General features: G+C 40.3%; 1 long non-coding RNA gene across 3 annotated transcripts in view; it reads left to right on the plus strand.

The window, feature by feature from the left end:
* LOC129495673 (uncharacterized) overlaps positions 1 to 15,215 on the plus strand; it is a 35,805-nt gene that overhangs the window by 16,604 nt on the left and 3,986 nt on the right. For all 3 annotated transcript variants that reach the window (XR_008661590.1, XR_008661591.1, XR_008661592.1), the window contains one exon: positions 3,455 to 3,701. This is a non-coding gene — a long non-coding RNA (uncharacterized LOC129495673). The remainder of the gene's footprint in view (positions 1 to 3,454; positions 3,702 to 15,215) is intronic.

Raw genomic sequence — 15,215 nt, forward strand, 5'->3', positions numbered from 1 at the left:
AGCAGAACCATCAGAGAGAGACCAGGAGGAGAGGCAGTGAGAGGGTGCCCCGGGCTCTCTAACCACACAGCAATGGGCCACAGCTCCTTTCTGAGACTATCTGCACATCTGCCTTTGGATTCTGTGATCCCTGAACCCCAATAATGTATTCCCACTAGCAAAACAAGTTCAAATACTTGCAACTCAGAGTTCTAATTAGAATTACATTCTCTAAGGGTAAGAAGAGACAAGAGCCTTGTAGATGTTGCTTGTACATAGTAGGTAGTAGCATTTCATTCCCCTTTCATTAGAACCACAGAACATTCACCTTTCCTTGCATCCCTAAATGCTACGGTTGGTCTTATATTCTACATTGTGCCCTTCGCTGACTCCTTTAAGTGAGATTAATTGAATTCTGTTTCATAATGGAAAATAACTATATACAAATGCAGGTTCCTGTTTTTTATATTTAAGGTAACTAACTACTCCCAAGATACTTGTAAAATTAGATATTGCAATATTGGCATATTATGCTTTCGTTGCTGTGTTCTACAGCAGCTCAATAGCCTCCATTTATATGTTCCATGAACCCAGAACATATTATCACCGCAGACTAAGATTTGAAGCCAGTCTGACATTCACATTGCCCTTCACAAGGACACCATCAGAGGTCACATGGTGAATTTTACCAATATAGGCTGATAACTGCACAGGACATAAAACCAAATCTTTTCCTATGACAGTTGCCATGACTAAGAATTCTTTGATTCCATTTAAATTCTCATTGACATCATTCATTAATAGAGCTACCTAGAGGGTACTGTTTATACCTGTGCACTCACCAATAGAATATACCACTGATGATTTTATTTATTTATTTTTAAATTTCATCTAATTTATTCATGAGAGACACAGAGAGAGAGGCAGAGACATAGACAGAGGGAGAGGCACCCTCCTCACAGGGAGCCTGATGTGGGACTTGATCCCGGGCCTGGGATCATGCGCCCTGAGCCAAAGGCAGACGCTCAACTACTGAGCCACCCAGGCATCCCACCACTGATGATTTTAGAGTGACTTCGCTGATTTGGAAATTTGGGAAGATAAACTAGAAATGTTGTTTAGTGGCTTGCTTGCTTTCATTCTCTTGATCAAAACCTGCCTGCAGGGAGCACGGGCTTTCCTTTGCGTCCACAGTGTCAGTCTGCAGGCCTGGAACCCAGTGGACTGGAACTCTGGAGTTTAGGCTTCAGGCCCAATTTAGTTCTCATTAAGCCTTGACCTCAAGTGTACCTCTCTCAATTGTAAAGATGACATTTTGGCCTCCATTTTTATTTTATTATTTTTTATTTATTTATTTTTAAAAAGATTTTATTTATTCATGAGAGACATGCACACACACACAGAGAGAGAGAGAAAGAGAGAGAGAGAGAGGCAGAGACACAGGCAGAGGGAGAAGCAGGCTCCATGCAGGGAGCCCAATGTGGGACTCGATCCGGGGACTTTGGGTTTACGCCTGGGCTGAAGGCAGGAGCTAAACAGCTGAGCCACCCAGGGATCCCATTGGCCTCCATTTTTGATCTTTATTTTGTATCTCACCTTGTTTAGAACCTAGGTGGGAAAAAAATGCAATCTATTGGAGGGTTCTTTGGCAGTCCCAACAAACCATTCCTCTCATTTTTCCAGTCCTATTTTCCACATGCTGAGAGCTCCAGTTTCTCCCAGTTGCTAGTTAGGGCAGATGTATTTTGCTACATTCAGAAAATACTTTCATAAACTCACATCTGCAAAAAGTTTAAACATCCTGACGTCAAATTCATAACTGCATTCTGCAGCAGCTTCATTGACTTTATTCACACATTACAAAAAACTCTTGAAATGTTTATCCTCTTTTTCAGTTTGGCAATGTCTTCATCCTGTATGGTCTCATTTATCCTAGTTCTAGTTATAGGTTTCTATGACAATGACTAATTTGTGTTCTTTAGATAGTCATTCTTTATGTAATAAACACAGCAATATACATTTCTTGTCAGAATCCTCCCTATCCCCACCGAGGGCTGCCAGTTTGCCTATTATCAGAGGCAATAAGGAGCTCCTAACATGACTGGACACAGATGGCTGTCGATGCCATGTAATTTGTGGGAGCTGGGATTGGGGCCTCTCTTTGGGGACAGGCTGTTCCTTTCACAGGGCTGAGATGCCTGGAGCCCAGAACAGAGAGGGTAGGGAGGTGGGCTGATCCTGGCTAAGGACCCATTTTGCATTTCACCCCTAAGGCAACCAAGCACCGGTGCACTCACCAACGCTATCTCCCAGGTTTCAAACTGGCAAATTCCATTCTCAGACTTCCCTTCCCTTCCCTTTTCATTCCTTCCAAATCTGCCCATCCTCACTGTTGGTATTTTTTTAAAGTACAAAAGTTTAGTCTCAGTTCAGATTCTGTAGACCGGTGGATTCTTGGTTAATTCCTACCAACCAGGGGACACAACTAACATCTGAAACAAGAAAGACACAATCAGATTAAAAAGGCAAAATGTCTGTGGCAAAATATAACAGCGAGGAAAAACAAAAAAGGATTTTAATTATTGTGGAGAAAATATAACCATTGCAGAATCCAAAATGAAGGTTGCTTTTTATAGGAGACACAGAATGCTCTAAGCTCTCCTGTAAAATTGAGTTGATACTCTTAAGAAGCATGCACACCAACAGATTACACAGTGTCCTCACACATATATAAAACTTTTACAAGCCTTTGTTTTAATGAATTATTAAAAGCAAGTTTTTGAGTGTATTATTTATGTTTATTAATTTTTTGAATATTCACTTTTTGGTTTTGCTTGTTCAAGTTTATTGGCTCATTTGCCATTGGATTTTCTTTTCTTTTTTTGGAGGGGGGGGAGATTGTCTTTTTCTTATGGATTTATACAAATCTTTCTTTTACTCTTTCACTCTTTCTATCCTTTCTCTTTTTCTTTTCTTGTTTCTTTTTCTTTTGGTCTATTCCAAGGTCATGAAGGTATCTCTCTGTGTTATCTTCTAGAAGGCTTATTGTTTTACTTTTAACACTTAAAATTACAATCCACCGGAATTAACTTGTTTTATGTAAAGTAGAGGTTAAGTTCCGTCCTTAATTTAGATATCTTATTGGCCCAGATTCATTTTTTTAGAAGACCATCCTGTTCTTCCTACAGTGCATAGAGCTTTGTCATAAGTGAAGATGTGTGAGACCATTCTGTCCATTTGTTTTTTGGGTTTGTTTCTTTTTCCCTAAGCTTTAAAAATTACCCGTATGTGGAAGGCAGTATCTATGATGGCTCCAATGAATAGCAGGTGGAGACCTCCTTGATATTCATATCCTGGTTTCATTCTCTCCTACGCTGCACCGAGATTGGTTTGTGTGACGACAGAAGGAAAAATGAGGTTGTAAAAAATGCAGATGCTTCTATTTCCTTCTCTCTTTCTCTGTCACTTGTTCTAGGGGAAAGATGTCATCATTTGAGGATACTGAGACATCCTTGTGGAGAGATTAACATGGCAAGTAACTGAGCCTTCCATCCAATAGTCCATGGCACAACGTGAGAGAATTCGGAAAGAGATCCTCTAGCCATTGGATGACTGCAGACCTAACTAATGGCTTGACCACAGCCTCATGAAAGACCTTGAGGTAGAACCACCCGGCAGACCTGCTCATGGTTTCTAAACCTTCAGAAACCAAGTGAGATGATGTATGTTGTTTTAGTCTGCTATATATTGGCAGTTTGTTTCACAGCAATTGATAACTAATATACCATTGTTTCATTTTAAAATGCTTATGCATTCAAAAATACAAACAGAACTCCTAAATTGTTCTTTTATGAGTTGCTCCTGTTGAAATGTCAAAGGCATTTTTAAAGCAGAGAATTGTCAAATAATTAATGCCTTACATGCCATAAATTTACAGGCAACTCTGACTTTGAGCACACTGTTGCTACAAAAACTATGTAGCAGCAGCTGACAGAATGAAAAAAAAAAAAAGCAAGATTAAATCTAAGATGCCAGGATAATTTCTGAAGATCCTTCCTTCTGGACTATTGATGATTCTGATGGAAGCCTAATCCTTTAAAATCCTTAGAATCAAGAGCAATCACCTATCTTCTCCCTTCTTCTCTTTTTTATTCCTACACTGACAGTCTTTTTGAAAAAAAAAAAAAGAATCTATTTATTTTTAAGTAATCTGCCCAATGTGGAGCTTGAACTCACAACCCCAACATCAAGAGTTGCACACTACTGACTGAGCCAGCTAGGCAGCCCTCCAGTCTTGAGGTACTTGAGTTAAACTGCTTTGAATACTCACTAGAAAATTCAGTGAGTACCTAAGAGACAATGTGCACAGCTGTTCGCCTGGAACAGAGTCGATGAAGGGGCCTGTTAGAAAGCAAAACTGAGAAAAGAAAGTTGATGTCCTTTCTTTCTTGGCCCATAGAGCTGGGATAAGCAATACATGATTCTCCATGGGCTGGCCTTATTTTCTTCAAGTCTTAAGTGCTCATTCTCTGCATCTCTGACTCCAAGGCCTGGCCATGAACTTGCTCCTGATAATTTGTGAGGCTTCTTTGTTCCTGGGGACCTACCTAGCTTTGGGGAACCTGTTTTCTCATCCAGTTTCTTTCTGCTCCCTTTTCTTTCTTGGTTTGGGCATCACCTGATATTTTGGGAAAGGAATTTCCTATTGCAAATCTGGTCCTTAGGAACTTTATCCTTAGCTCTGTCCTCACTGGCTCCCAGTAAAGAGTTATATCATTTTCCTTAAGTGTCATATTTTCAAATTGAGTGCCCCCCCATACATTTGCACACACACATACACACACAAACTTCCGTAGCTCTCACACACTCAGAGGCCGATGAAGCATGGAGACCTCAGCCAGACCCACATATTCTGGTTGTTGAAAGCCTTGTTTAAAGCCCTCCATACCAGGCAGCCTGGGGGGCTCAGTGGTTTAAACTCCTGCCTTCCGCCCAGGGTGTGATCCTAGAGTCCCAGGATTGAGTCCCATGTCAGGCTCCCTGCCTGGAGGCTGCTCTTCCCTCTGCCTGTGTCTCTGTCTCTCTCTCTCTCTATCATGAATAAATAAATAAAATCTTAAAAAAAAAAAATAAAGCCCTCCATACCCACCTTCACCTGTCCACTCCTTTCCCTGCAGCATTGCAGCTAGACAAAAATGGAAATTGGGTTCTGGATTTTGTTGCTTTTTTAAACAAATTTTTGCTTATAAAAAAATGAAGCTCACATGGCAAGTAGAGAAACAGTACAATGAATCCTCTCATACCCACTTGCCTAAATTCAATAATTATGAAAGATTTTGCCACATTTGCTTTATCTAATCTTTTTCCACTTCTTGTTGAATTATTTTATTTTATTTATTTATTTTTTAAATTTATTTATTTATGATAGTCACAGAGAGAGAGAGAGAGAGAGGCAGAGACACAGGCAGAGGGAGAAGCAGGCTCCATGCACCGGGAGCCCGACGTGGGACTCGATCCCGGGTCTCCAGGATCGTGCCCTGGGCCAAAGGCAGGTGCCAAACTGCTGCGCCACCCAGGGATCCCTTGTTGAATTATTTTAAAGCAAATTTCAGATATCATGTCATTATACCTCTACATATTTCCCCATACATTTCTGAAATGTTAGTTGTCTAAATCAAGATCCAAACGAGGTCCACAAATTACATTCAGTCATTTGTCTTTTAAAGATTTATTTATTTATTCATGAGACACACAGAGAGATAGAAAGAGAGAGAGAGAGAGAGAGAGAGAGAGAGAGAGAGAGGCAGAGACATACATAAGCAGAGAGAGAAGCAGGCTCTTCTCAGGAGCCCAATGCAGGACTCGATCTGGAATCCCGGGATCGTGACCTGAGACAAAGGCAGCTGCCCAACCGCTGAACCAGCCAGGCATCCCTCATTTGTCTTTTAAATCCATTTTAATTTTTAATGCAGATTCCTCCTCTCCCAACCCCACTTTTTTTTTTTTCCACATGTCATTGACTTGTTGCAGTGAATCTGTTTCTTATTGGCTTCCCAATAGTCCACATTTGCCTCTTTGGCCTTTTGGGGTGTCCTTAAATTTGTTTCCCTATTTTCCTTATTTCCCAAGGCTTGATAAAATTTGGCTTCATTTTTAGTCAATAACACCTTGAAAGTGGTGCCATAGACTGTGGTACTATGCTTCAGAAGGCTCATAGGGTCTGCTTGTTCTACTTTTAGTGATGCTAAGACTGATCAATAGGTTTAAGGTGGTGACCACATAATAGCTCATTCTAAAGTTTCCCATTAGCCATTCATCATATTAGTTTAGTTGGGATCCATTGATGATCCCAAGGGAGTTTTGAAGAGGAATCTTTGCTACAAAGACCTGGCCCACTGGTTACAATTTACTTATACAAATCAATTGTACAGTTGACCCTTGAATAACACAAGTTTGAACTGCACATGTCCATCTTATGCAGATTTTTTTATAAATACAGTATAGCACTATAAATGTATTAACTCTCCTTATGATTTTATTAATAACATTTTCTTTCTCTAGCTTCATTTACTGTGAGAAAACGGTGTATAATACATGTAACATATAAAATATGTGTTTATGTTATTGGTGGGGCTTCTGGTCAACAGTAGGCTACTAGTAGTTAAATTTTGCAGGGAGTCAAAAGTTGCACATGAATTTTTGACTACACTGGGGGTTGGTGCCCCTAATATTTCTGTTATTCATTCGTTTAAAGATTTTTATTATTTATTTATTCATGAAAGACACAGAGAGAGAAGCAGAGACACAGGCAGAGGAAGAAGCAGGCTCCGTGCAGGAAGCCTGATATGGGACTCGATCCTGGGACCCCGGGATCATGACCTGAGCCAAAGGCAGGTGCTAAACCGCTGAGCCACACAGGAATCCCTCTTTGTGTTGTTCAAGAGTCACTGCACTTCTTTGCCCTGAACCCCCAAAAGATATGGCTGCCACTCATGGCTATATCTCCATGCTCTAGAGACATGCTCCATAAATATTAATGTGCATATGAATCTTGTTAGAATATAGATTCAGTTCAGGAGGCCTGAGACTCTGTATTCCTTATAAGCCCTCAGGTTATTCCAATATTACTGATCTGTGGTTACACTTTATGAAGCAAGGTCCTAGTGTACCTCTAACATCTAATATCTCACAGGAACCAGAAGGAGCTATAGGCCACTCGGAGATTTTCAAGAAATTTCCTGATGATATATGATAACTGGCCCTAAGAATTAGAGAGAACCTCAGAATTGGACAACACTATAGGGCTCTCTTCCTGGCAAATCTGCCCTTTTCTTTTCTTTCTTTCTTTTTTTTATTTAAATCTGCCCTTTTCTAACTTGGAAAGTACCACACGGGACCAGTCATGGCGTCAGAAGTCTTCCATATATGACTTCTGTCTCCAACATAAGAGCTTATGACCATCTCCTTCCTGCTGGGTTGGAGGCCCACCTAGACTTAGTTATCTCCTTGTCCTCTCTTCATGCACATATCTGCCTGAAGCTCTGCAACTAGAGATGGGAACAGTACAGTGAAAGTTATACTGTGTTCTGGATTTCTCCTAAGCCTAGTATTCTGAGAAGGGCATGGACCAGTATGAGACACAGAGACCAACCTACTATCTCCACAGTATCCTGGGAAAGGTCAGGGCTTTCTGCCAGAGCCACTCAGGAAGAATTGAGATCATGTGATACAGGGGATGGAGGAAGCTGTATCAAGATTAGGGCAGATAACAAAAATAAATCATCCCCATCAAACAAATGCTACTGGGCACTTGCCCTAGATTTTTTACAGTCTGAATCTCAGTGTTCCCAACTGGCCTTCACTGATGCATGTGTCTTGGCTTGATATCCTAGATCATGGCCTACTTTTAGTATTACCTTTTGGCCCATGTACTCAAGTTTCCTCCAAATACCCTTTCTGCCATTTTTGCTCCACCTCCCAATTTTCATTCCTGGTCTGTGACTCTGCTCACACTTGTGATTTTGGACAAGGACAGTTCCCTCTAGTCTGTAGCCCTGCAAATCTCACATCGGACCACATTCAACTTGGATTTCCTTAGCAGAAGACAAGACTAGCTGGATTTAGGCAATTGGACTTAGATTGGGGTAGGTCTCAATTCATAGATTAGATTGGATTAGATTACCCTATGTGTACTGCGGAATTGCTGAAGGTTTACAAACAAGGAAGGGGCAATCTCATGATATTAGGAAATTTGAATGTATTTTTCCAGGTTCAGACATTTTCAAGAGTATGTTGAAGCATCAACAGTGAGCATGCCTCATTAAAAATCTCAGAGAGAACATTTTGTTCTGCTGTTGCCCCAGCCATGGTCTCTAGGTTCCCATTTTGGCATTTTCCCTTGGGTAAATGTCCACCTCTTTTCAATTTATTTATAGTTCATTTAGACCATCAAAGCAATAATCATTCCCCAAATAGGGAGTGATGCTCTGATGATCAGTGGGATACATGAAAAGAATTTTTATATGAAAGTGAACATGAAGAGAACAGTATTAATATAATACCCGACAACTACCCTCCCATTTTCTCCATCAAATCAGTTTGTGGGGAACCCTGGGTGGCGCAGCGGTTTAGCGCCTGCCTTTGGCCCAGGGCGCGATCCTGGAGACCCAGGATCGAATCCCAAGTCAGGCTCCCGGTGCATGGAGCCTTCTTCTCCCTCTGCCTATGTCTCTGCCTCTCTCTCTCTCTGTGTGACTATCATAAATAAATAAAAATAAAAAAAAATCAGTTTGTGTTATTTCCTTCAAAATTTTGCCTAAGTATTTTTCTTCTATGAAGTCAATCTTGACTAAATCTACCACATTAAAAAAAAAGATTTTATTTATTTATTCATGAGAGACACAGAGACACAGCAGAGGGAGAAGCAGGCTCCATATAGGGAGTGGGACGTGGGACTCAATCCAGGGTCTCCAGGATCAGACCCTGGACTGAAGGCAGCGCTAAACCCCCGAGCCACCAGGGCTGCCCTTTTTTCTCTTTTTAAGCAAAGGCCAGTCTCCCAATTCTTTCTTGCTAAGATAACCCTTATTTGTTCAAATGTTGAGTGGAGATTCCTTGATCTCATGGAAGGTGGATACAGCTCCTGATCTATACTGGTCATGTGACCCAGTGCTGATCAATGAGATATAAAGGGAAGTTTGATGAGGGATTCTGGAAAAGATTTTCATGACTGAAGTGAGTGCCTTGCCTACCTTTTTCTTGCTTTTCAATTTGGTTGTATATGATACTTTTTACTTGAGAGGTAGACAAGCACAAGGACACTGACCCCAATCTCTGAGTTATGGAGTTGCCAATCTGATGCTAACAATCACCTCCCCCTGTTCATCCTAACTTTTTATCACATAAGATAAATTAACCAGTCTTGGGTAAAAGCCCCTGCTAGCTGGCTTCCCTTTGACTTGCTGTTGAAAGCATTCTTAACTATTATAATCACCTATCTCATAGAGTACTGTTGAAACTTAAATGAGGAATCCAGTTTAGCACCTAGAATATAGAAGGTACACCATATATACTCCTGGAATTCACTTATTTATTCAACATTGCAGGTGAAAGTACTCAATTTGATATCTCTCTCAATCGAAGTCCCTTGACCATGGAATAGTTGTAGGATGGGAAGAATGCACATAATTCAGAGTATTTGTCATTTATTCATTCATCCCATATTTACTAAATGCTAGGTAAGGTATTAAGCTCTGGGGAAACAATGATGAGCCTAAAATAGGCATAATTTCTGTCCTCCTGGAGCTTAGAGTGTAGTGGAGGCAGATGGCCAATGATCAAACATCACTCAAGTAAATGTGAAATTACAACTGATAAGTGGTTTCAAGAAGAGGAGCATGTTGATCCTCATTAATAAATCATGGAGAAACACATCTTCCCAATATCACTACCCTGAATCTGAGAGAGAGAGAGAGAGACTTCCCTTATGATGAAGTCCTGACCTGAGGGGAAGATAAGAGCTAGTTAGATAAAAGAGAAAAGAGAGTCAAGGTTTAGGGAGGTAGAGTAGTAAATTCAAAGACCCTGGACAAGAAGGAACAGGATCTGTTTGCACTTTTATGTTTAAATTTTATTTTTATCAAAATTGTATAACCATGTAGACATGTGTGTATAAGGTATGTGTATATATATATAATGATATCCATAGCTTTATCAGCCAAATAATTACATTAAGTAATAATATATTACATTGATTAATGCATATGAAAAATAGCGGTCCATGCCTCATCCCGCCCCACTGTCCAATCCCATTCCTAAGAGGCAATCTATTTTTATGAGCTTTCTTTTTAAAATTCTAGCATTTACTTCCATATTTCTAAATAATAATGCTGATTGGCTGATCCAGAATATATTTCCATTTTTTTCTTTCTTGCCTGCCTTCACCTTAGGGTTCGGGAAACCTAGATACCAATCTTTCCAGCCACTTTTGCAGAGAGGGATGACTGTGTGACCCAGTTTTTGGTTAAGGACACGAACCACGAACTCATACTGGTAGGTTCTTCTTCTTCTTCTTCTTCTTCTTCTTCTTCTTCTTCTTCTTCTTCTTCTTCTTCTTTTTAAGATTTTATTTATTTATTCATGAGAGACACAGAGAGAGAGGCAGGCAGAGACATAGGCAGAGGGAGAAGCAGGCTCCATGAAGGGAGCCCGATGTGGTACTTGATCCCAGGACCATGGGATCATGCCCTGAGCAGAAGGCAGATGCTCAACCGCTGAGCCACCCAGCCGTCCCATACTGGCAGCTTCTAATGTCAGTGAGGGAATTACTTTCCTGATACATGGTACCACTGAGGCTCACACCATCTCTTTCCTCTTCTTACTGCCTTAAACATAATGGTTAAAGTTGAAGCGGTCCTCTGTATCCACAAGAAAAGGCCAAGAGATTCTCAGAGATGTCAAAACTGAGCAGAACTGAAGCAAGCAGCTGTTAACTCTCAGATCTTTTTTCTTTAAAGTGAAGAAAACAAAATTTTATTTTTCTAAACCACTATTAATCAGCCTTGATGTTACTAGCAGCTCAAGGCATTCCTGACTCAGTATTTATGTCGCTAGTTTGTGATTTATGAGATTTAGGCAACAACCATTGACTTTCTGTTATAGTAGATGAGGACATCACTCTCCGTCAAGACCTGCCATTTCCTCCTCCCCCACACGACACCACTGTCTTCCTCCCTCTACCTTCCTGATTGAGTTTTATCAACAGTTTTAATAAATTACCATTCAGCAACTCCATTACTATGATCACATGAATATTATTTGCTGTCAAACCAAGTATATACTAAGATTAGTATGATAGTATTTCCATTCTTGTATAATTTCTTTCCCCCTGGAGCTACTGAATGCTAACTATGTATTTTGTTTTCTCTGGCTTTCCACACCCTCAAAAAATTTCTCAATATAACTTTCCACAATGTTAAATGTAATCGTTGGGTTCCACCTCCTCCTGCCACCCAGAGACCTCTGTTGAAAGAGGGTTTCATTGCTCTCTGAGCCTGCTACAAAGCCACCATTCTGACACCCCTCCAACTGCCTCTTCTGCTGACTCTCCTGTTTTCTGGGTCTTAAGACTGTCTTTCTTGGTTCTGCCTCATTCTCCTAATTTCTAAAGGAGTACGTTGTCCAAATTTTTCTGAGAAAGAGTGCATGAGAGGCACTTTTGAGACTCCATTTCTGAAGTTGAATTTCATCCTACTTTTATACTTCATTGATAACTTGTGTAGGCATACAATTCAGTATCAGAGGTACTGCTTTTAATAGCTTCAAGCTGGCAATGTTGTTGAGAGAGCTAATATATTCTGATTCTTGAGCCTTTGTGTCTGAGCATTTTCTCTGCTCATTTCACTTTACTTTTACTCTCTGGAAAGGTCAGCCCAGAAATTTAATCATAATTGCCTCAATTTACGTCATTTAGAATCCACTGTACTGCGCACTACGTGATCAGATCAATCAGGAGACTCACAATGCTTGAGTTCTCAAAAGTAGTATTTTGTTTTTCCTCTAAAAGTTTTCTTCCCAACCTTTTTTCCATTCTTTCTTTCTGAAACACCTATGGGTCACATATTAGATCTTCCTAACTGATCCTGCAATTTTCTTATCTTTTCTCTCTTATTGCCTATATTGCTGTCTTTTTATTCTACCTTCTGGAAGGTTTCTTAGATTCTATCTTTAAGTATATGACAAATGGCTCTATTTCAGCTTTTCTATTCTATTTGTATTTATTTATTTATTTATTTATTTATTATTTATTTATTTTTGTTCATTTATTCATGACACACACACACACACACACAGAGAGGCAGAGACACAGGCAGAGGGAGAAGGAGGCTCCATTCAGGGAGCATGACATGGGACCTGATCCTGGTCTCCAGGATCACACCCAGGGCTGAAGGTGGTGCTAAACCGCTGGGCCACTGGGGCTACCCAGCTTTTATATTTTGAAGTCCACAATTCATCTTGGTTCTTTGATGATTTTTTTTATTGTTTTTAAACAGCATGCTCTTCTTCTTTCATGACTGTAACACCTTCTTATATATTAATTTTATAATCTTTATCCCATCCCTGTACTGCTTACCTCAAGATCACTCTCTTAATTAGATTTTTGCTCTGGTCTTTATACTTCATTTTGATGGCTTCTCTCAAATCTGTGATCTCATATTTATATTTAAGAGTGTGGCATATTAGACATTCCCTGTGTGAGCATGGGACTTGCTGACTAATGCGGGGAGGCATGAGTGGTGGTAGTATACACTTGGCTCCAGGTTCGCGAAGCTGAGTAGAGAGAGTGAGGAGATGGTGTCTCCCTGATGAGCATTTGGTCTTTCACTTACTCTCCTTGCTGTTAGGTCCAATGCCTCACTCTTGATGATTGATGTACCTTAGCTTAAAGTCTGCTGGGTTCCATTTGACACGTCTGTCTCCTGCCAGCATGGAGGAAGGATAGGGTTTGGGGCTGAGCTGTGCCTCCCCTAAATGTTAAGTTGTGATCCCCAGTGCCACTACAATGTAATTGTAGTGAGAGGGCTTTTAAAGAGGCAATTAAGATAAAATGATAATATGAATTAAGAAAAAAGATAATATGGCTGGGTCCTATTCCACTATAACTAATGTCCTTATTAAAAAAAAAAAAGAGATTAGGGGCAGCCTGGGCCCGGGGCATGATCCTGGAGACTCAGGATCGAGTCCCACATCAGGCTCCCTGCATGGAGCCTGCTCCTTCCTCTGCCTGTGTCTCTGCCTCTCTCTCTCTCTGCATGTGTGTGTTAAAAATAAATAAAATCTTAAAAAAAAGAAAAAAAAGAAAAAGAGATTAGGGGATGCCTGGCTGACTCATTTGGCGACTCTTGATCTTGGGGTTATGAGTTCCAGCCCCACATTGGGTGTAGAGATTACTGAAAAATAAAATCTTAAAAAAAGAAAAGAAAAGAAAAGGATTGGGACACAGACATGCATTCACAGTGAAAAGACTATTTGAGGACACAACCACACATCGGCCACCAGCTTTAGAATGAAACTAACTGCCAAATCCTTGACTCTTGGACTTCAAGCCTTCAGAACTATGAGAAAATAAATTCCTGTTGTTTAAACCACATAGTCTGTGGTGCTTTGTTAGGGCAGCCCTAGCAAAGCAATAGGGTGGGAACTTGATTATGCTGCTTGGCATGAGGACGTAGGGGCCTAATAGTTTTGTATCCAGATTTTGAATCAATCCCTCTGGTTTCAGCCCTATTACTCACTCCCACCTTCAATGATAACTGGAACCTTGATTGCTCTAACCTTTATGAGGTTCTGCAGGCTAACCAGGCTTGATCTTAGAGCCTACAGATGCTCAGGTTCATCTTTCACAGTTCAGCTAAGTCATTTCTTTCTCCTTTAGTTACTTTCCAGTTACTAGATTTTGTTGTCATCTTTAACCTTATCATCTCTTCTCTTATTCTTCTACCAGTGGGACTGCAGGAGGAAGTAGAGATAAAGACGTGTTCAATGCACCCTGTTTTATTTTATTTTTAAACAAAGAGGTTTTTTTTTTTTAAGGTTTTATTTATTGATTCATGAGAGACACAGAGAAAGAGGCAGAGATGTTGGCAGAGGGAGGATGCAGTACTCATCCCAGGACCCTGGGATCATGACCTGAGTCAATGGCAGATGCTCAACCATTGAGCCACCCAGGTGCCCCAATGCACCCTGTTTTAACAGGACCACTCTTTTTACTAAAGAATTACTAATGGCCAGCCCAAGAAACCAAAACATTTGCTAACCTGAAGGAAATATGCAAACCTCAGCTAACTGCTAGCTGGATTCCACACCATGGTTCAAGAGCCTTTATAGAATCAGTAAATGTCCATGCAAATACACCTATCCATGCAACTGTGAGAAATAGAAGTGGCCCCAAACAACAAGGAAACTGCTCTTTAATGCTCAGGTGATTAAGTAATAAATCTTTTTGTTGATTTCAAAATCAGGCATCTGGGTCCATTTCATTCTTCCCAAGGTTTCTTCTTGGGGATAATAGCCAATAAAACAAGTTAGTGTTTTTATAGTACAAAATACTATGGCTCTGCAGTATATTCAATGACAGTCATACTGTAGTGGCCCAGTGTATGATAATATGTGGTGGGCAAACAAACAGTAGCCAGACTTGTTTTACTAGAGTAGTTTCACTGTAAGCCATTAAAACTTGAGATTTCTGCCCAGATTCTGCAGAAGTGGCATCCTTCTCCCAAAGTCTCACTATAAAAGATTTACCGTAAGGGTGCCTGAATGGCTGAGCTGGTTAAGCTTTTGACTTTGGCTCAGGTCATGATCTCAGGGTCCTGGGATTGAGCTGCCACTGGCTCCCCACTCACCAGGGAGTCTGCTTGCCCCTGGCCCTGGCCCTGCTTATGCTGTCTCTTTCAAATTAATCAATAAAATCTTTAAAAATAAAAAATTAAAGATTCATCATGATAAAACAGCAATTTAGTATCAAACATTAAACTTATTGCTTTAGGAAAATGTAATTAGTCATCATAATATATGCTAAAGATTACTACTAAAATGTTAATAAAATAAAGAATTCTATTTTCCTTTTTTTTTTTTTTTTAAGATTTTATTTATTCGTTCCTGAGAGGCACACACAGAGAGAGGGGCAGAGACATGAGCAGAGGGAGAAGCAGGCTCCATGCAGGGAGCCCTACTTG

Source organism: Nyctereutes procyonoides, unplaced genomic scaffold, assembly GCF_905146905.1.
Source record: "Nyctereutes procyonoides isolate TBG_1078 unplaced genomic scaffold, NYPRO_anot_genome, whole genome shotgun sequence".
Lineage (NCBI taxonomy): Eukaryota > Metazoa > Chordata > Mammalia > Carnivora > Canidae > Nyctereutes > Nyctereutes procyonoides.